The sequence below is a fragment of the Theropithecus gelada genome, chromosome 7a, assembly GCF_003255815.1.
Source record: "Theropithecus gelada isolate Dixy chromosome 7a, Tgel_1.0, whole genome shotgun sequence".
In the NCBI taxonomy this organism is placed as follows: Eukaryota; Metazoa; Chordata; class Mammalia; order Primates; family Cercopithecidae; genus Theropithecus; species Theropithecus gelada.
In genome coordinates this window covers 9,766,074-9,786,441 of record NC_037674.1, presented here as the reverse complement: position 1 = coordinate 9,786,441, position 20,368 = coordinate 9,766,074, and the positions used below count along the sequence as shown (strand labels likewise).

Genomic DNA, 20,368 nt, shown 5'->3' with positions numbered 1-20,368 from the left:
CAATAAACTTGGAATGCTTTTTCATTTTTTGGTTTCTTCTGCAATTTCTTTCATCAGTGTTTTAGAGTTTCTATTATAGAGATTTTTTACTTTGTTGGTTAAGTTCATTCTTAGGTATTTAATTTTATTTGTGGCTATTATAAATTAAATTACTTTTTAATTTCATTTTCAGATACTCTGGCATATAGAAATGCTGCTGATTTTTATATGTTGAGTTTGTGTTCTGCAACTTTATTGAATTTGTTTACCTGTTCTGATAGTTTTTTTTGGTAGAGTCTTTGGATTTTCCAAATATAAGATTATACCATCTACAAACAAGAATTATTTGACTTTATCAGTTCTAATTTGGATGTCCTTCATATATTTCTCTTATCTGATTGCTCTAGCTAGGACTTCTAGTGCTATGTTGATTAACAGTGGTGAAAGTGGGCATCCTTGTTTTCCAGGTGTTAGAGGAAGGCTTTCTGTTTTTCCTGGTTCAATATGATACTAGCTGTGGGTTTGCCATACATGGCTTTTATTAGTTGAAGTATATTCCTTCTTTCCCCACTTTTTTGAGAGTTTTTATCATGAAGATATGTTGAATTTTATCAAATGCTTTTTCAGCATTATTTGAGATTATTATATGGTTTCTAACTTTAATTCTGTTGGTATGATGTTTGATTTGCATATGGTTAAGCATCGTTGCATTCCAGGGATAAACCCCAGTGGGCCATGATGAATGATACTTTAAATATATTGTTGAATTTGGTATGCCAGTATTTTTTTGAGAATTTTTGCATCAATATGCATCAGAGATATTGGCTTGTAGTTTTCTATTATTGATGTGTCTTTGCCTGATCTTGGTATCAGGGTATTACTGGCCTTGTAGAATGAGTTTGCAAACAATCTATACACCTCTAGATTTTGGAATTGATTAAGATTTTGATTACTTCTTTACATCTTTCATAGAATTAAGCAGTCAAGCCATCAGGTCCTGGGCTTTTCATTATTGGGAGATGTTTTATTACAGCTTCTATCTCTTTACTTGTTGTTGATCTGTTCAGGTTTTTTATTTCTTCCTGGTTCAACCATGATATATTGTAGGTGTCTAGAAATTTGTCCATTTCTTCTAGATTTTCCAATTTATTTGCATGTAGTCGCTCATAGTAGCAACTAATTATGTTTTGAATTTGCACAGTATCAGCTGTTGCAATGTCTTCTTTTTAATTTCTGATTTTATTTATATTTTCTCTCTTTTTCTTAGTCTGACTAAAGGTTTGTCAGTCTTACATAACTTTTCAAAAAAACAACTTTTTTGTTTCATTTATCCTTTCTATTATTTGTTTAAATTTTAATTTTTTTATTTCTGCTCTGATCTTTATTATTTATCTTCTACTAATTTTGGGTTTGTTTTGCTCTTGTTTTTCTAGTTCTTTAGAATTCATCATTAGATTGTTTATTTGAGGGTTTTTCTCTCATTTTATGTAGGAACTTATAGCTATACTTTCCTCTTATTACTGCTTTTGCTGTATCCCATAGGTTTTGGTATGTTGTGTTTCCATTATCATTTTTTTCCTAAAAATTTTTCAATTTCCTTCTTTATTTCTTTATTCACTCAGTGGTCATTCAGGAGTATATTGTTTAATTTCCATGTATCTGCATAGTTTCCAAAAATTCTCTTGTTTTAATTTCTAGTTTTATTCCACATGGCCAGAGAAGGTGCTTGATAATATTTTAATTTTGTTGTATGTTTTAAGATTTACTTTGTGACTTAACATATAGTATATCCTTGAGTATAATCCATGCACTGAGGAAAAAAATGTGTATTTTGCAGCCATTGAATGAGATGTTCTGCAAATAGCTATTAGATTCATTTGTCTATAGTATAGCTTAAATCTGATGTTTCTTGATTTTCTGTCTGGAAGACCTGTCCAATGCTGAAAGTGAGGTATTGAAGTTTCCAGCTATTATGGTACTGGGGCCTATCTTTATCCTTAGTTCTAATAATATTTGCTTTATAAATAATATTTATATATCTGTGGGCTCCAAAGTTGGATGCATATATGTTTAAAATTGTTATATCCTCTTGCTAAAATTGACCAGTTTGTCATTATATAGTGATGTTTTTGTCTCTTCTTATAGTTTTTGTCTTGAAATTTAATTTGTCTAGTATAAGTATAGGTACTTTTGTTCTTTTTTGGTTTCCAGCGGCATGAAATAACCTTTTTGAATCTTTATTTTCAGATTCTATGTGTCTTTATAGGTGAAGCATGTTTCTTGTACGCAACAAACAGATCATTGGGCTTTTTTTTTTTGGATGGAGTCTTGCTCTGTCACCAGGATGGAGTGCAGTGGTACAATCTCAGCTCACTGCAACCTCTGCCTCCTGTGTTCAAGTGATTCCCCTGCCTCAGCCTCCTGAGTAGCTGGGACTACAGGCGTGCACCACCACGCCCAGCTAATTGTTGTATTTTTAGTAGAGACAGAGTTTCACCATGTTGGCCAGGATGGTCTCGATCTGTTGACTGCGTGATCTGCCCACCTCGGCCTCCCAAAGTGCTGGGATTACAGGCATGAGCCACTGCACCCGGCGGGCCTTGTTTTTAATCCACTCAGTCACTCTATATCTTTTGATTTTAGAGTTTATTTAGTCCATTGACATTTAATTATTATTCTTTACTTATGTTTTTAATATTTAATTTTTGTGGGTACAGAGTGGATGTGCATATTTATGAGGTATATGAGATGTTTTGATACAGGCATGCAATATGAAATAAGTAAAGACATATTTCTGGCATTTTGTTATTTGTTTTCTGGTTGTTTTGTGGTCTTCTCATCCTTCTTTCTTCCCTTCCTGTTTTCTTTCGGTGTAGGTGGTTTTCTGTGGTGGTATGATTTAGTTTTATGCTTTTCCTTTTTGGTCTTTTGGTTTGAGGTTACCATTAAGCTTGCAAATACTATCTTATAACGCACTATTTTACCTTGATAGCAGCTTAACACTGTTTGTGTAAATAAACAAACAAGCAAAAAGAAAACTAATAAAAACTCTGCTTTAACTTCGTTCCCGCACTTTGTGACTTCTTGTTATTTCTTCTTATATCTTATTTTACTATGTTTAAAAAGTTGTTACAGTTATTATTTTTTATTAGTTCTTCATTTAGTCTTTCTACTTAGGATAGGAGTAGTTTACACATCAGAATTACAGTGTTTTAATATGTGTTTTTGTACTTACTATTACCAGTGAGTTTTGTACCTTCACATGATAGTTACTGCTCATTAATGTCCTTCTTTTTCTGATTGATGTACTCTGTTTAGTATTTCTTGTAGGACAGTTCTGGTGTTGATTTAATCTCTGTTTTTATTTGTTTGAAGAGTGTTTATTCCTCCTTCGTGTTTGAACGATATTTTCAATGGATATACTATTCCAGCATAAAAGTTTTTTTCTTTCCTCAGTCATGTCATTGTCTCCCGGCCTGTAAGGTTTCACTGAAAACTCTACTGCCAGACATATTGGAGCTTCATTGTGTCATTTGTTTCTTTTCTCTTGCTGCTTTTAGGATCCTTTATTTATCACTGATCTTTGGGAGTTTGATCACTAAACGCCTTGAGGTAGGCTTCTTTGGTTTAAATATGCCTGGGGTTCTACAACCTTCTTGTCCTTAGATATTGATATCTTTCTCTAGCTTTCAGAAATTCTCTGTTATTATCCATTTGAATAAACTTTCTACCCCATTTCTTTCTCTATCTCCTCTTGAGGCCAATTATGCTTAGGTTTGCCCTTTTGAGTCTATTTTCTAGATCCTGTAGGCATGCTTCATTGTTTTTTATTCTTTTTTCTTTTGTCTCCTCTGACTGTGTATTTTCAAATAGCCTGTCTTTAAGCTCACTAATTCATTCTTCTGCTGGATAAATTCTGCCAGTAAGAGACCCTTACATATCCTTCTGTATGCCAGTTGCATTTTTTCAGCTCCGTAATTTCTGTTTGATTCTTTATAATTATTTCAATCTCTTTGTCAAATTTATCTGATATAATTCTAAATTCCTTCTGTGCATTATCATCAATTTATTTGAATTTCTTCAACATAACTATTTTGAATTTCTGTGTGAAAGTTCGCATATGTTTGTTTCTCCAGGATTGTTCCCTGATGCCTTATTTAGTTCATTTGGTGAGGTCATGTTTTTCTGGATGGTGTTGATGCTAGTAGATGTTCTTCAGTGTCTTGACATTGAAGAGTTAGGTATTTATTGAAGTCTTCACTGGCTGGCTTCTTTGTAGTTGTCCCTTTTTGAGAAGGTTTTCCAGATATTTAAAAGGACTTGGGTTTTGTGATCTAAGCTGTATCTGCTTTACAGGACACACATGACCATTAATGCTATGATTTTTGCAGACTTCTAGAGGTGCCACTGTACTGTCTTGGACAAGATCCAATAGAATTCTCTAGATTATTAGGCAGAGGCCCTGGTTCTCTTCCCTTATTTTCTCTCAAACATACACAGTATTTTTTTTTCTCTCTCTCTCTGTTCTGAGCCCCTTACAGCTTAGGTGGAGTGACACAAGCACCCTTGTGGCCACAATTCTCCTGGTTGAGACCTGAAACCAGCATAGCACTGGGTCTCTTCCAAGGCCTATTTTTATCACTTCCTAGCTACTGCCTATGTTTGTCCAAGGCCCTGGGCCTCTACAATCAGCAGGTGACAAAGCTAGCCAGGCCTGTTTTCTTCCCTTCAGGAGAGTGAGCTCCCCCAGGCCCTGGGTAGGTCCAGAGGTGCTGTCTGGGAGTCAGGGAATAGCATCTGAAAACATTAAGTCTACCTGGTGTTTTATTGTACAGCAGCTGAGCTGGCACTCAAACCATGAGATGCAGTCCTTCTCATTCCTCCCTCCCCTTTCCAAAGGCAGAGGAGTCCCACTCCTTAGCCACTGCCAACGCAAGCCATGAGGAGTACTGCCAGACTACTGCTTATGTTCCCTTAAGGCCCAAGGGCTCTTATGTTAGTCTGTGGTGAAAGATACCTAGTCTGGGACTCACTCTTCAGGGAAATGGGTTTTTCTCCGGCCCAGGCAGCTCCAGAAATGCCATCCAAGAGTCAAGTGCTGGAATTAGGGACCCCAAGAGCCTGCTTGTTGCTCTGCCTCACTCTGGCTCTCCTGGTACCTAGGTGTAAGACAAAGTCCCCTTACTTTTCCCTCTGCTTTCCTCAAGCAGAAGGAGCTTTGCCCCATAGCCACCATAGCTAGGAATGTGTTGAACCTCACCTGACGCCAGCAAACTTCAGAGGCTCACCCAAGGCCCTCGATGTAGTACCTGGGTATAGCTGCTTGTTATTCGGGATCCAAGAGCTCTTCAGTTAGCAGGTAAGGAATGCTGCCAAGACAGTCATTTCTTTCAAGGCAGTGGGTTCCCTTCTGACCCTAGGTGTGTCTAGGAATGTGGCCTGGGTCCTAGGGCCTGAAACAGGGGCCTCACGACACTGACTGGTGCCTTATTCTGTGGCTGAGCTGATATTCTATAGGCAAGACAAAGCCCCTCGCACTCTTTCCTGTCCTCTCCTCAAGTGGGAGGAAGGGGTCACTTTCAGAGCCAGAAGCTTTGCAGCTTGGTGTTAAGGGAATGGTGATGCCAGCACTCCCTTAGCCACCCCAGCTGGTTTGTCAGTAGGCTGCATGTTCCTGAAGTCCACTATCTCTGAGCCTAGTTAATCACTAGGACTCACCTACGAGTTGCGGTCTTTAGGACCTAGACTGCCTTTCAAGTTTACTCAGAAACTCAGAGCAGTTTAGGCCTCGATGGCCAGGTTTGCAGGAGCACAATTTCCATCCAGTAGGATCAGTGCCTTCCCTCTGGCTAGGTCTGGTTTAAATGCCCTCTCTGTGGGTGGGTGTCAGCTGAGTTTGTTCAGGTTTTCCTTTTTGCTGTAACGAGAGAAAATTGAGTTCAATACCTCACAATTGCTGTGCCATTCCTCCCACAGCTCCCAGAGACGTTCTATACACCATGCCACCACTGCTGGGGTAGGGAAGGGGTAGTGTTAGAAATTTCAGACTGTTTTTTCTCTCTCTTCAGTGCCACTTCATCTCAGGATTTTGATATTGAAGGATAGGTAGATCTCATATGATGTGCCAAATAATTCATTAAGGGATTTAAGGTAGAAGTCAAGTAGGATTGCAAGTTTTCTGGTCCAAGTGACTGAGTGAATAGTACATAGTGGTGTCAGGAGTTGCAGTTGTTTGGGTGAGGTTTGGTGATAGTGTTGGAAGTTGACAGGGACTTGATGAATCCAGCTTTTGAGAACATAAGTTACTGTACAATGTCTATATAATACATTCTACTTTGCTCTCCGGTCTGATACTTGATCTACTTTTTCCATTCATTCATTCAGCAAATATTTGAGTTTCAGCTATGTGCCAGGAAGTGTAATAAATGCTAGAGGTGAAGAAACAAGATAGAAAAGGTCCCACCTGTAGAGAGGTTATAAGCTAGTCTATTGGGGAAGATGAGCATTAAATATCATATGATTAATTGCAGCTTCGATAGGAGCTAAACATACAGGGATTTTTGAAAGCCTTTAAGAAGGCGATCTCGTTCAATCCAGAAATATGATGGTCCTACCTGAAGTGGTATTTTGTTGTTCTCCAAGACACTCAGGTTTGTGGGTTTTTTTTTTTTTTTTTTTTTTTTTTTTTTTTGGCCACAATCCTGAAGCTCCTCCTTAGATACAGCAGAATCCCACATATATTGAGAGCCTCAATTCTCTTATCTGGAAAATGGGGATGATTACATTCCTCACATAATACTAAATGAAATTAATTCATGTACAAAACATAGCATGATGCGTGACAATATAGACCCTTTCTCTTCCTGTTCTCCTAGTCTGGTACTTGCAGCTGTCTATTTTTCAGCAGCAGAGATTGGCAGAGGTTAGCACACCTGTGGCAACTGGCATTTAAGATAGTACAGCCTTGGAACATATCAACCAATCTAAATCTGCCTTACTCTCTCCTGTTTTTGACATTTCATCATCTTCATCATCATTATGATGAAGAGTGCTTTCAGGTGACTTATTAGATAAAAATTATTAATCTAGATGAATTGTCCAAACCTTCATACTCTGCTTTATATATTTTTTCATTCACATAGGCAATAGTATTACACAGCTTAGATTTTGCAAGATCCATGTAGATTTTTTCTTGCTGATTTTATATCTGGACTTGTTAGACAACATGTCTGAACTTTTAATTGAGAAAGAAAGGTCATCATACTTAAGACAAAAAGGTATACATACAGTGTAATTCACAGTTTTGGACTTTGCTATCTCAATTTGTTCCAAGTGGTTTAAAGCAAGCGCAAGGGCAAACTTGTATTTTCTCTGTTAAAAATTACAGGAAACCCAGTTCATCCAAAGCCTATTTCTTTTCCCTTGATATGTACCCCGTTATTTGCATGTTTCTTTTTAAGTGTTTCCTGTTTATCCTCTCTTTGTTTTAGAGAAAAGAATTTCCCTTGATATCCCACATTTGCAGTTTATCTTTTTTTAAAAAAAATAAATGAAAAGGGAAAACATAGATACACAAAGACATAATAGAGCATAGTGTGGAAAAAAGAGTGATGCTCTTAAGACAGGCTGCCTGGGTTCGTATTCCTGTTAAGCCAGTTATCAACTATGATCTGGGTGAACTTGAGGGATTGTGTCTAAATCTTTCTATATATTACTCTACTCACTTATAAAATGATGATAATAATAGAACCTACTGCAAAGAGCTAAATACCTGTATGCCTCACTTAAGATAATTTCAAGGCAATAGTGGCCTCTATTCAGAGGAATGTAATGGTTATTCTCATTGCTATCAAAACTCTTTGAAAGGTAGGCACAATCAGGCTTCTCTACACCATTCCTCATTTGTACATAGACCTGTAATGTCCTTTGGTATTTTCAGGTGATAGCTCTCCAGGAAGTAGTTGTGTCACCTGAGCAATCATTATTCAACATCATACCCACATTTTGTTTTCATAATAGATAAGCAGTATGTATGTAGGAGGTAGAGGGGGCAACTTACCTGAATCTATCTGTCTAGCTATCTATATTTCATATAAATATGTATGTACTGATGAAGAATTAAAATAATCCTACACAAATTTGTTTTTATTCAATCTTAGAAAAAAACAAATGCTTTTTTCTCCAAGGCACTCATCAATAAATCCAGGAGTAAGTAACATAGGTCTGGTTGTCAGGAATGTATAAGATTGCATTTTAAATTTCCTGTGGGTTATCCACTTAAGCTGCTATGTGACTTATAAAGTTGATTTCTGTTTCAATTTCTACCCCTACAACCACCTATGTACCTACCTGGAGAATTTGTTGGGATGACTACTCATCATGAATCAGAGTAGTCCAAAGTATGGGCTTGGAGCCAGAAAAGCATCCCTCTGTCACTTGCCAACTATGTCACTCTGAACAAATGACTTAAATCTCTCAGGTCACTGATTTTCTTATATATAAAACTGAGATTAAAAACGTCTGTCTCTTAAGATTGAGATGAGCATTAAATGAGATGGCTGTAAACTTCTTAGTACAGTGCTGACATGTAGTATAACACTCATTAAATGATACCCAGGCTTACTATTACCTGTAACTGGATGCCAATCATTTAAAAATCAAACCTGTAACTGTTCATCTAGCATCTAGTATTGAAACAGTGAGTTCTTTAGATACTGAATACTAATAAAAAATTTACACAGAATATAGTACTCAAGGCTTGGTAAGAACACTTTTTTACTTAACTTCTGGTGCTCATATACAATTTTTTTTGTCTAAAAAGAAACATGATTGTAAATAGTGGATCATAGTCCTTGTTACTACTGAATTGATTTATTTATCTGGGAAATTTTGTAGTGCTAATAATGATAATGACAATAGTGTTCAAAAGGGGAAATCTTATATAGACAGATTGAAATGAGATTTATAAAACAAAAATGGAGGAGCAAACTGGAAGAGAAAGTGCCTATAAGGCTGTTTTTCTGAATTTTAAAAAAAGTCAAATGAAGTCACTTTTCCTGTCTTCTCTGTACCCTATTACCATTTTATGTAGAACTAGCGGCAACTGTGTAGTAAGGAAAAAAACTGATGAATATGTGTTCAGTACAAGCATACCGTTCATTCAACCACCCCCCAAGAAGACAAGAGTAGAAAGCATTCACCAACAAGAGATCAATTTTTTCAAATATCTTTCATTTGCTGGTAATCTTTTTATGAGATATTCTTGATCTAACGTAGTCATACACAAATTTTTCCTACTCTGTTTCTTTGCCTATTTTGAACTGTCATTGGTTAATGTTGTTTGAAATTGTTTCCAATGAACTCCAAGAGCAGTCAGAAAAATCTGCTATCAATTTAACATCATGGCAGTCCAAATTATTTCAAAGGCAGAAAAAATTTGCAAATAGTCTTTGAATTGCTTTCTACACACCAGACAATATTTTGGATTCACTTTTCCTATATGAAGGCTTTCCAAGATTAAATTGACCAAATTAGTATCTACTGAAGGACTTAAGAAAATGATATGACAGTCCTGCAGGGTAAAAAAAGCTAAATAAAAGATAGTCACTGCCTCTCAGACTCTCCAAATCATAATTCAAATTCAAGGTCTAGACATATGGCAAAGCTCAGTTTGTTCATAGGAGGCTTCAAAATGCAAAACTCACAGGAGCTGATAAAGTTAAAGAGGAGAGTTACATGAATCTGAGAAGTTTTTAAAAGAAATAGATTACAGGATTGAAAAGCAAAAATTCTGGCAATTTAGCAAATTAATACCTTAAGAAAATTTGATTTTAACATTTAGACAATTCTTTATACAGTCTATTATTAACAATTTCCTTTTAATTATATCTAAAGTAATCACACAAAAAATGCTTTTATAGATTCTCCTTTATGAGCCTTAACACAACTTACACAGATCATTTACAATGTGCTTGAACTTTCTGACTTCTATAAGACCTCTTTCTTAAATAACCAGTTATTTTAATCTAGGACAAAAATTTACTGCACAGGATCCCTCCTCATACAACATTGTTTTTTAAATATACTTCCTTGAAAAAGAAATAAGAGAAATGTTAAGAATGTTATGGTCAGTCCTCTGGGATGCTCGTCATTGTCCCATGACTAACAAGGAATTTTGCTAGATGTAGTTTTTCTAAGTCTAGTAAGAGGGGGAGTAACTTGCCCCTTATTGCTTTTCCCTTTTTTGTGTGTGTGTGTGTGTGAATATCTTTTATTATTATTATTATTATTATTATACTTTAAGTTCTAGGATACATGTGCACAACATGCAGGTTTGTTACATATGTATACATGTGCCATGTTGGTGTGCTGCACCCATTAACTCGTCATTTACATTAGGTATCTCTCCTAATGCTATCCCTCCCACCTCCCCCCACCCCACAATAGGCCCCGGTGTGTGATGTTCCCTTTCCTGTGTCCAAGTGATCTCATTGTTCAATTCCCACCTATGAGTGAGAATATGTTGTGTTTCATTTTCTGTTCTTGCGATAGTTTGCTGAGAATGATGGTTTCCAGCTGCATCCATGTCCCTACAAAGGACACGAATTCATCCTTTTTTATGGCTGCATAGTATTCTATGGTGTATATGTGCCACANTAAAGAACCATGCACAGCTGTCTCTGTGGGGCATGGCGTGTCCCTGGATGTAAAGATTTTCCTATGTGTGCTTACAGGCCAGTGGCATCATCCTCAGTCACAGGTTAAACGGCAGCTAGGCACCACCATGAGAATCTGCTGAGCTTTCCAATTAGTTTATCTGTTGTTTGCAGTGAAAGATGCCCTGAAAAGAAGGGGTGTGCGTGGGAAGAGTTCTGATTTGAGGTCCCCTGATCCTGGCACAATCTCCTTCCCCGGTCGCAGGAATCAGGAGACTCCATCTGTAAACACAGGCTCAAGCTATGTCCCCCAGCCCCCTCTTTCAGCCAGGTGCCACCCTCTGCTTCTCTTCCATAGGCAGCCTAGAGCTGCCACATTCCCTTAGGATCTGTGCCCTCGGGCCTGGCTTAATTTGTTCCTCTCCAGAGGCCGACAAAGCCTAACTCATTACTGGATGCCAGTTCCTTTGCCTGACTTTCAGTGACTCCTACCTGACCCTGGGGTTTTCTGTTTCTTGTCTCAGCACTAACATTTCTCATTCCTCCACAGGTTGAATTGCTCACTCCAGCCAACTGAAGCATGCTCTTCTTGACACAGTTAACTCTAGGCACATAGTTGGTGGTAGGGGAAAAAAAAGCATTATGTCAATTTCATTGATTAACAAAAGTGTGGGCTCCACAGCAAAGTCAACTTGATAGTGCCTGGGCTCTGAGTTCAAGAGCCTTCTAGACAAAGGGCTCTGAGCTGAAACATGAGCATGGACACATATGCCTCCCTCTCGGTCTGATGAGATCATTAGGATTCTTCGTTGTTATCCCTGAGCATTTTCCTTCCTCATTAATGCACGTGTAGCCAACACAATAATAATCATAGCTAATAACCGCTAAAGCTGAGAACTTTTGTGAGTCAGGCAGTGGCTTTAAAAACTCTAAAGTTTTCACACTCTCATTGAATAATTTCTGTTTTTCAGATCAAGTAACTTACACTTAGTGTCACATTTGGGATTAAGTTAAAAAAAAATACAAAGAAAGAAACTGAGGCTTAAAGCTGTCAAGTATTCCACAGCCAGCAAGTGACTAAGTTGGACCTTGAACCCAGGCAGTCCAGCCCTGGGATCCTGTGCCCTTACCCATGATCCAGTGTTGGCTACAGGAAACTAAAGTGTACACGTTTTCAACTATAGTTTAAATGGGTGACATACGTTTCCTATATTTTCCCTAGGTGACTTTCAGTTTGGGGGTATTCTACTTACACAATCTATTGAGCTAGATATTAACTGAGAACAGAAAGAAACTAATGAACTCTGAAAAACATAAAACACGAGCAACATGATATCACCGCAAAAGACAAATCAGCACACAGCCTTCTTGTGACTGTATTTTGCTGACAGTTCACGAACTAATAATCAGCCTGAACTCAGCAGTGCTCTGTTCCCTTGGGACAGGGACACACACACACACACACACACACACACACACGAGTTGGTGGTTGTGCCGCCCTGAGCCTCCAGTCAGCCAGTGTGAGGAAGGGACCAGATGGGTCAGGCAGAAAGGTGCTGGGTCAAGGGAGGAGGGGGCAGCCGGGGGCGCGCGCACGCTCTGGACTCGTGCACCCGCCAAAACGGATGCGCGCGGGGCACGCCGGGTTGAAGGGTGAAGGGCGAGGGGTGACTGGGACGGGGACGGGGGTGGGGTAGGGGCAGCCCTTTCCCAGGCGGTAGCGGGGGCGGTGGTGCTGTTGCCCTTTTAAGCTGCGGCTTGACAGGAGAGGCGCCTCCCGTGGGTGGAGTCTGTTACAAACGGAGCAGCTCCACAGGCCGCCACGCAGCTCCCGCCAAGGCCTCCTCCGTGCCCCTTGCCATTTTCCAGCCGCGCTCCCAGGAGGGTCGAGGCGGCGGGGAGAAGCAGAGCCGCAAGAGCTCTGCCAGGAGGCCCCGCCGATGGTCGCCGCCATGCCAGCGGTTCCGGACAGGCTCCCCTTCCGCGCCCCTCCCGCCCGAGTTGAGTGTCAGGGCTCAAGGCCAAACTGAAGTTGCTGGCATCTATCTTCCACAAGAACTAGGAGCTGCAGCGGCCGCTCACGCTCCGCTGCAACATGAAGGGGCAGGGCGAGGGCAGAGAGGGGGCGCCAGGAGTCCCAGGACACAGGGGTGCCTGCCCCGGAGAGGCCCCAGTTCCCCGCCCCTTTACCCCGCAACTGGCCTGGCCCTTGCCCCCGGGACGGTGGGAGGAGGCGGAGGGCGCGTCTCTCCGGCTCCTCGCGCGGGGCAGGCTTGGGGGCTGCTGGCTCCTCTCGGCCCCCGTCGCCGCGCCCCGAGGTGGGAGCCCGAGGCTGCCGAAGCCCTCTCGGGTCCCGTGGCCGCCCTCAGTCAGCCAGCCTGCTCCCAAGACCGCGACAGGGCGGTGCGGGGCGGCTCCGGCGTTTTTTAAGCCCAGGCGGGTAAGGGGAAAGGCCTTTAAAATGTTCGGTGTTTTGGGCGGGCGCAGTGGTTCACGCCTGTAATCCCAGCACTTTGCGAGGTCGAGGCGGCGGATCACCTGAGGTCAGGAGTTGGAGACCAGCCTGGCCATCATGCTGAAACCCCGTGTCTACTAAAATGTATAAAAATTATCCGGGCCTGTTGGCAGGCGACTTAATCCCGGGTACTTGGAAGGCAAAGGCAGGAGAATCATTTGAACCCGGGAGGCAGAGGTTTCAGTGAGCCGAGATCGAGCCCTTGTGCTCAAACTTGGGGGATAAGAGCGAGACTTCCCTCAAACAAAAAAATGTTTTTTTGTTTTGTTTTGTTTTTGTTTGTTTGTTTTGAGGCAGGGTCTCACTCTGTCACCGAGGCTGGAGTGCAGTGGCACGACCTCGGCTCATTGCAGCCTATGTCTCTTGACAGTCCGCGGGTTAAAGCGATTCTCTTGCCTCAGCCTTCTGAGTAGCTGGGATTACAGGCGCCCGCCACCACGCCTGGCTAACTTGTGTTTTTAGTAGAGATGGGGTTTCACCGTGTTGGCCAGGCTGGTCTCGAACCGCTGATCTCAAGTGACCCACCTTTAGCCTCCCAAAGTGCTGGGATTCCAGGTATGAGCCACCGCGCCAGGACCCAAGGCCCTTAAGTTTTAAGGCCTCATTCTTCAGTCAGGTTTTCCTTGTTCCTGCGTGCTCAGCCAATTGGTTTTGAATTTGTGTTTAAGGAGAAACTAACAATGAAAATGGACTCGTTGATGGAAGAAAAGTTGGAATGCAGCCTCTGGTGCTGTGTGAGCGATCCATCTCTCCGGTGCCTGGCTGCGCGCTGCTGTGTTCTGGAAAGGCACATTGTACCATAGATGCGGCAGGTAAGAGTCCTGTACAGGTGCTCTGACCTTTTCCTTTCAGGCTTCTGTATCAGCTGTTTTTCCCCTGTAGAATGTGCCCCTTACCTCCACCCCTTAACCCTACCCAATTCGTCTTTACGTGTCTGGCCATCAAGGCTCTTCTGGATCATATTCAGTTCATGCTGGTATTTTCCCTTATTCCCCTCCTTAGTCCTTACTATTTTTGCTTTGGTCATGTTATGTTATATTCTGTAAGCCTTTTAAATTTGTTTTATGGTGGCAGGGCAGAATATTTTGTAATTATACTTTGTGTTTTTTATCTTTCACTCAATAAATGCTTGGTAAATATTTGTTTTATTGAGTGTATGACCCTATTCTAGCTATATTGTGCTTGAACAAAAGTCTTAACTGCCTTGTAAGTTAACTGCTAAGAATTTGTCAAAAGTGCAGAGATAACATCAAGAACTTGTCATGGATAGTACAAAAAGGTCTGGAAGGGCTTGATGGAAGTCTATAAATTGACTTCATGTGAAAGACTGTAAGAAACGAAAATGTGAATGAAGCATGACTGGAGAGCCAGAGTGATAAAGCAAGGGTCCCTTTCTCCAGATCCTTTGTGACAGTGTTATGTGACCTCTTCTAGAAGATCATTCTCAAAGACAATGCCAGCTCGGAACCTAGGAAACCATCCACTGGGTTCCTGCAGGTTAGGTGTTCAAATCCTCATCAGCACCTTTGTTTTCTCTGCCTCAGTTTGCTTACAATGATGTTCTCAGTAGCTGTAATTGCTGTCTGGCTTTGAATACTTAAGCATTTTTTTTTAGATCACAGGGGTTTATGTGCATTTTTATTTTACCAAGTGTTAGAATTTTTACTCTGCTTTTATGGGCTCTGTGTTAGCTACTTGGTCGTTTTCGTTGTAAAATGATTAGCAGGGAAAACTCGTGTGTGTGTGTGTGTGTGTGTGTGTGTGTGGTTTCTTTTGTTGTCAGAGCACTTAGAATTTATTTTATATGGTAATTGTCAGTTTACTTTATTCTCCACCCCACATTTATTGAACAGCAAAGTATGAATGTGTCCCATAACCAGCCTTCAGAAGAATTACAACTGCTGTATATCTGAACTTTCTTTTCTTTTCCTTTTTATTCTTTTTCTGTTTTTGTTTTGTTTTTTGGGTTTTTTTTTTGCGATGGAGTCTCACTCTGTCACCCAGGCTGGAGTGCAGTGGTGCGATCTCATCACACTGCAACCTCTGCCACCCAGGTTCAAGCAATTCTCCTGCCTCAGTCTCCTGAGTAACTGGGGATTACAGGCACCTGCCACCCGACCCAGCTAATTTTTGCAGTTTTAGTAGAAATGGGTTTCACCGTCTTGGCCAGGCTGGTCTAGAACTCCCGACCTCGTGATCTACCTGCCTCAGCTTCCTAAAGTGCTAGGATTACAGGCGTGAGCCACCATGCCTGGCTGAACTTTCAAGAAGTTTGTGCATCAATTTTTTTTAAAATTATGATATCAGGCCGGGCGCGGTGGCTCAAGCCTGTAATCCCAGCACTTTGGGAGGCCGAGGCGGGCGGATCACGAGGTCAGGAGATCGAGACCATCCTGGCTAACATGGTGAAACCCCGTCTCTACTAAAAATACAAAAAACTAGCCGGGTGTGGTGGCGGGCGCCTGTAGTCCCAGCTACTCGGAGGCTGAGGCAGGAGAATGGCCTGAACCTGGGAGGCGGAGCTTGCAGTGAGCCGAGATCGCGCCACTGCACTCCAGCCTGGGTGACACAGCGCGAGACTCCGTCTCAAAAAAAAAAAAAAAAAAAAAAAATTATGATATCAAAAGATAGCTGTGTCCTACATTTGGAAAGATAACAAAAACAACATTCTGGCAGGCAGTTTTGCTGACTGGTGCTTGATATAGAGCCACACATTGGTCTCAGTGGACTTATGGAGAAAAATACGTAGAGAAAGTTTTTCTAAATAAGACCAAAAAATCCTTTTCTTAAGCAGTGACAGGTAAAGAGGTTGTCTTGGTTAACCTTGAAATGTGTTACCCTTGATTAAGACAGTTTTATGATGGGGATGGTAGTGGTGATAAACTTGTTTGAAATTTGTCCACTTATAGTAACCTTTGTGGTAGCTGTCACAGACAACTTCATCCTCACAGGCCTTAAAATTACTATAAAACTAATAGAATGGAGGAGAAACAAAGGACCTGAATAATGAGTTGCTTAGATAATTGTAATGTGTTTTCATAACCTGTGAAAATGAGCAGGTTAGAAGCACTTAAACATTCTATGTAACGTACACTGCTTGAATTTATATTGTGATTTTTGAGCACCATTTGCTGTTTAAAAACTGGTATATTGTGGGTCATATTTTAAAGACAAATAGAAAACTTACCTTTTCAAGATGGATATAAAGCTTAACCTTATCAAAATTACAGAATGTAAAGCATATGATTGAAAAATATTAATGCATAGGTTTAAATATTGGTCATTTTAGATGTCTTTCAAAATAGATTATCTCTTAAATATTAAACTGAACAAACTGAACATGTTGTAGAGGTTATGCTGAAGGTTGTTTCCTGAAGTGGTGGATATTTTATAATATGGATAACAAAGCCCTCTTATTTTTAGAAATTTAGAAAATTTTTAGGCAAAACTAGAAAATGTTACCGATAATTCTCCCACTCAGAAGGTACCGCTATCAGAATTTTGTATTTTTCCAGTCATCTGCTCATTTCTTTTCTGCTATGCTTGTATATGTTCCTTCTTCCTTGAAAAATCAGATTTTTTTTTGTAATCTGCTTTTTCACTCAATAATATTGGAGACCCGTGTCATAACTTACTCCTCTACAGTGGCTTCAATTATTGTGTGCTTTCTGTTGGATGACTATACCATCCAGTCAGTCATGCCTCCTAGTACTAAATACATAGGGGTGTGTGTGTATTTGTGTGTGTGTGTGTATTTTTGTTTGTTTTTTGTTTTGTTTGTTTGTTTGAGATGGAGTCTCACTCCGTCGCCCAGGCTGGAGTACAGTGGTGCGATCTCAGCTCAGTGCCAGCTCCACCTTCTGGGTTCACGCCATTCTCCTGCCTCAGCCTCCTGAGTACCTGGACTACAGGCGCCCTCTACCACGCCCAGCTAATGTTTTGTATTTTTAGTGGAGGTGGGGTTTCAGCGTGTTAGCCAGGATGGTCTCGATCTCCTGACCTCGTGATCCACCTGTCTTGGCCTCCCAAAATGCTGGGATTACAGGCGTGAGCCACCGCACCCGGCCGTTATTTTTTTCTACCTTAACTAATGCTTTAGACATCATTAGGTAGAGCTAAATCCTTGAAACCTTTCAAGTGATGGCTTTCAGTTCTCATTGCTGAATTGATTTCTAGAGATGGAACAAATTATATTATATGGAAACTTTTTTTTTTTTTTTGAGATGAAGTCTCGCTCCTGTCACTCAGGCTGGAGTGCAATGGCGTGATCTTGGCTCACTGCAACCTCCGCCTCCTGGGTTCAAGCAATTCTCCTGCCTCAGCCTCCCAAGTAGCTGGGATTACAGGTGCCCGCCACCATGCCTGGCTAATTTTTGTATTTTTAGTAGAGATGGAGTTTCACCATATTGGCCAGGCTGGTTTCAAACACCTGACCTCTGGTGATCCACCAGCCTTGGCCTCGCAAAGTGCTGAAATTACAGGCGTGAGCCACCACGCCTGGCCTTTTTTTCTTCTAGGTACCAGCTTTTATTTATCAGTTTGGTAAAAATGTTAGAAAGTTTGCAATAAAAGGCATTCTCACAGTCGTGGCACAAAGTATAATTATGTTTGACTTTCTAGGAAGCAGTTTGGCTTTGTAGAAACTTGCCTAACCTCTCCCCATTTAGGCAAGATGAATTCTGACTACCCCAAGGTAGCCAACCTTGTCCCTGTGATTCCAGATCTCCCAGAAAAAGAGGTCTAGTCTCAGGGAAAACCCAGATTTTCTTGGCTTAGCCCACCTTGACAGCTAATCACTGGAAATGGGGTGGGCTGGTAGAGTCCTTCAGTCAGGTTTTGTGTTAAGAGAGGGAGGTGGAAAGATGGGAGGGAGGTAGCAAAACTGGCCTGAATGGAACTCTGTAAGTTAAAATGGCAAAGGGATGTTTCTTCCAAGGAAGAAATTCTAGGGAACAAAAGAAAGTGGAAGGGAAGGCAGCAGTTCTCAAAGTTTTGGAATCAGGACTCCTTTATACTTTTAAAAATATATTGAGGGCCCAAGGAGCTTTGGTTTATGTAGGTTGTATCTATTGGTATTTATCACTAGAAATTAAATCAGAAATATTTAAACTATTCTTTAAAAGCTCACCACATATTGTTATAAATGTTTTTATGAAAAAGTTTCTAAACCCAAAGTAGCACAATCTTACATTTTTTGCAAATTTCTTTGATATTTGGTATGTCATTTGATCTGCATTCAATTTATTGTGTGATATTTGCTTGAAAAAGTGTGAACAATGTCCAATCTCATACAGATAGCCATTTTAGATTATTGCGGATATATATATATATATATATATATATTTTTTTTTTTTTTGAGATGGGGTCTTGCTTTGTCACCCAGGTTGGAATGCAGTGGTGTGATCACAGCTCACTGCAGCCTCAGTCTCTGGGGACTCAGTCTACTCTTGCATGATATTATAACATCATGCATTGGTCATTTAGAAAATAATGGTTCACCTAGATCTTCTCCATGTTGATACATTTGATTATACAGTATCAAAATATATTCATCAATATCACCATCAATCTCATCAGAATACTTTTGGAAAGCAATGGTGGATGTAAGTTTTATAAAATTCTAATTTTTTGTTCAGAAGCTTGAATTTTATTATTAGCAGTTTTATTATTGAATTTTATTATGGCCTGTCGTTTTCCTTGAATTGACAGAATCTCATTTTTTGAGAAAATGTCTCCCAAAAATCCCAGTTGAAATAACATTGTCAGTACTCCTTTCAAGTAAAAATGATATTCCATTAAAGTGGTTAATTCACTTCACGACTAAGTCACACGAGGATTTTTTTCTCAGGCAGTCTGTAGGAATGCTCATGTGTGCTTCCAATCTCATCACTTGAAATATTAAAAAGACATATTCAAGGGTTAAGATGTAGTAAAATTTTCACTGCTTCATCATAGGCATTCTTTTTATTTTTGAGACAGGGCCTTGTTCTGTTACCCAGGCTAGAGTGCAGTAGCATGATCACAGCTCACTGTAGCCTTAACCTTCCGGGCTCAATCCTCCTGCCTTAGCCCTCCAAGTAGCTGGGACTACAGGCATGCAACCACCATGTCCAGCTACATTTTGTATTTTCTGTAGAGGTGGGGTTTTACCATGTTGTCCAGGCTGGTCTCAAACTCCTGACCTCTGGTGACCCTCCCACCTTGGCCTCCCAAAGTGCTGGGATTACAGGCGTAAGATACCATGCCTGGCCTGCCCTTCCTTTTCAAATCTTTCCTGTGCATAGTGAAGAATACCATGACTACTAGTAGTTTGGTGTTACTGCCTTTATTTGTGCTAAAGTACCAGCATTTTTACCCACTATTGTATTTGCACCCTTACAGCAAATGTCACCATGTTAGTATTCCTGTTCAAATAGTTTGGACCTGGGCGTCTGAGGGCCCCACTTTGGGAACCATTGAAATAGGTGCTTAAACCTACTATATATCATATCTTTTCATCTACAAGATTTTTAAAAACAAATTTTCATTTAATTTTTTCTGTAATTTTTAAAATATGATTTTGAGGGGTTTCAGTCCAGAGCAACAAGTATTTTATTTTGCTTATGCTGAAGTTTTCTAGACAAATACTGACCTAATAGAATGAGGTCCTAAATCTAGTTGCAATTTCTTTAGCGCAAAAAAAAAAAAAAAAAAAAACTAAACTAAAAACGTTAAAATGGTCCATACGGTATATTCCCAATGTATGCTGAAGAATTTAAAGAAGAAAATGCAATACTCAGTAAGTGTTGTTCTTTATATGAATAGGATTAATTCTGAACAGTTTCTTTTAGCCTGTAAAGAGATTTGGGACACAGTAAGAGAGGAATGAGAACAATGAGAATATAATAAAATAAACCATTATTGAAGAGATATACTGTTAATGATGTCCTCTTTCAATACAACTTGTTTTTCTCTTTTTTATTTTCTTCCTCTTTTTTTTTTTTTTTTTTTTTTTTTTTGATACAGAGTCTTGTTCTGTCACCAGACTGGAGTGCAGTGGCGCGATCTCAGCTCACTGCAACCTCCGCCTCCCTGGTTCAAGTGATTCCCCTGCATCAGCCTCCTGAGTAGCTGGGACTACAGGCGTGTGCCACCATGCCCGGCTAATTTTTTCTTATTTTAGTATAGACAGGGTTTCACCATGTTGGCCAGGATGGTCTCAATCTCCTGACCTCGTGAT

At 40.3% G+C, this 20,368-nt stretch overlaps 1 pseudogene; it reads left to right on the top strand.

Annotated features, from left to right (window-relative positions):
* The first annotated feature begins 10,667 nt into the window (after window positions 1-10,667).
* LOC112628043 lies at window positions 10,668-20,243 on the top strand (annotated as a pseudogene).
* Window positions 20,244-20,368: the final 125 nt, after the last annotated feature.